Here is a 2500-nt window from a genome sequence, read left to right as displayed (position 1 = left end):
AGAAAAGTTGTCGTACCATAGGCACGAGAAAAGTTATCGTAGCATAGGCACAAGCAGTGTGTGCGTGTGTGTGGCAAAGTGTTTCTGCGCAGTGTACCAGGGGCATGTTTGAATTTACATTCTGGAGTACCAGGGGCACGAGGATTTTGCCAGTGGTGTTTTGCTTTGTCAGTGGGAGGGGGCTTAAGTGTGGGTCCACGGGGCATGCTGGAGGTCAAGGTCCATGCTGGATATGCGGTGGAGGGTAACTGCAGGAGAAGGAAAGCTAGTGGGGGATTAGAGCAGGGGAGGATGTGCGTCCCCGGGGCCTGCTGGAGGTCAAGGTCCATGCTGGATATGCGCTGGAGCGTAACTACAAGAAAGGTAAGCTAGTGGGGGACTAGAGCAGGGGAGGATGTGCGTCCCCGGGGCATGCTGGAGGTCAAGGGCCATGCTGGATATGCGGTGGAGGGTAACTGCAGGAGAAGGAAAGCTCATGGGGGATTAGAGCGGAGGAGTATGTGGGTCCTCGGGGCCTGCTGGAGGGCAAGGGCCATGCTGGATTTGTGGTGGAGGGTAACTGCGGGAGAAGGAAAGCTAGTGGGGGAGTAGAGCAGAGGAGTATGTTGGTCCCCGGGGCCTGCTGGAGGTCCAGGTCCATGCCCGATGTGAGTAGCAGCAGGGCCAGCGCGCCCAGGAGCACATCTTTTTCGACCGTAAAGGGAGACAGGAGGCCGACTCACTGCCTCGGCTAAATGGAGAGGGAATTTCAGAAGGGCCAGGGCACAAGCATGGACCTTTTTCAGCTGTAAGGGAGGCAAGAGCAAGGTGTGATGTAGGTCCCCGGGGCCTGCTGGAGGTCCAGGTCCATGCCCGATGTGAGTAGCAGCAGGGCCAGCGCGCCCAGGAGCACATCTTTTTCGACCGTAAAGGGAGACAGGAGGCCGACTCACTGCCTCGGCTAAATGGAGAGGGAATTTCAGAAGGGCCAGGGCACAAGCATGGACCTTTTTCAGCTGTAAGGGAGGCAAGAGCAAGGTGTGATGTAGGTCCCCGGGGCCTGCTGGAGGTCCAGGTCCATGCCCGATGTGAGTAGCAGCAGGGCCAGCGCGCCCAGGAGCACATCTTTTTCGACCGTAAAGGGAGACAGGAGGCCGACTCACTGCCTCGGCTAAATGGAGAGGGAATTTCAGAAGGGCCAGGGCACAAGCATGGACCTTTTTCAGCTGTAAGGGAGGCAAGAGCAAGGTGTGATGTAGGTCCCCGGGGCCTGCTGGAGGTCCAGGTCCATGCCCGATGTGAGTAGCAGCAGGGCCAGCGCGCCCAGGAGCACATCTTTTTCGACCGTAAAGGGAGACAGGAGGCCGACTCACTGCCTCGGCTAAATGGAGAGGGAATTTCAGCAGGGCCAGGGCACAGGCATGGACCTTTTTCAGCTGTAAGGGAGGCAAGAGCAAGGTGTGATGTAGGTCCCCGGGGCCTGCTGGAGGTCCAGGTCCATGCCCGATGTGAGTAGCAGCAGGGCCAGCGCGCCCAGGAGCACATCTTTTTCGACCGTAAAGGGAGACAGGAGGCCGACTCACTGCCTCGGCTAAATGGAGAGGGAATTTCAGCAGGGCCAGGGCACAGGCATGGACCTTTTTCAGCTGTAAGGGAGGCAAGAGCAAGGTGCGATGTAGGTCCCCGGGGCCTGTTGTCGTACCATAGGCACGAGTGGTGTGTGTGTGTGGCAAAGAGTTTCTGCGCAGTGTACCAGGGGCACGGGGAAAGGTTGTTGTACCATAGGCACGAGAAAAGTTGTCGTACCATAGGCACGAGAAAAGTTGTCGTACCATAGGCACGAGTGGTGTGTGTGTGTGGCAAAGTGCTACTGAGCGGTGTACCAGGGGCACGGCGAAAAGTTGTTGTACCATAGGCACGAGAAAAGTTGTTGTACCATAGGCACGAGAAAAGCTGTCGTACCAGGGGCACGGAGGAAAGTTGTTGTACCATAGGCACGAGAAAAGTTGTCGTACCATAGGCACGAGGAGAGTTTGTGTGGCAAAGTGCTACTGAGCGGTGTACCAGGGGCACGGCGAAAAGTTGTTGTACCATAGGCACGAGAAAAGTTGTTGTACCATAGGCACGAGAAAAGCTGTCATACCAGGGGCACGGAGGAAAGTTGTTGTACCATAGGCACGAGAAAAGCTGTCGTACCATAGGTACGAGGAGTGTGTGTGTGGCAAAGTGCTACTGAGCGGTGTACCAGGGGCACGGCGAAAAGTTGTTGTACCATAGGCACGAGAAAAGTTGTTGTACCATAGGCACGAGAAAAGCTGTCGTACCAGGGGCACCGAGGAAAGTTGTTGTACCATAGGCACGAGAAAAGTTGTCGTACCATAGGCACGAGGAGAGTTTGTGTGGCAAAGTGCTACTGAGCGGTGTACCAGGGGCACGGCGAAAAGTTGTTGTACCATAGGCACGAGAAAAGTTGTTGTACCATAGGCACGAGAAAAGCTGTCGTACCAGGGGCACGGAGGAA

Source organism: Diplotaxodon limnothrissa, linkage group LG18 (assembly GCF_057381915.1).
Source record: "Diplotaxodon limnothrissa isolate DT_005_m linkage group LG18, D_limnothrissa_male_GT1.1, whole genome shotgun sequence".
Taxonomy (NCBI): Eukaryota; Metazoa; Chordata; class Actinopteri; order Cichliformes; family Cichlidae; genus Diplotaxodon; species Diplotaxodon limnothrissa.
The sequence above is the reverse complement of the archived record's forward strand: the minus strand, read 5'-3'. Positions refer to the sequence as shown.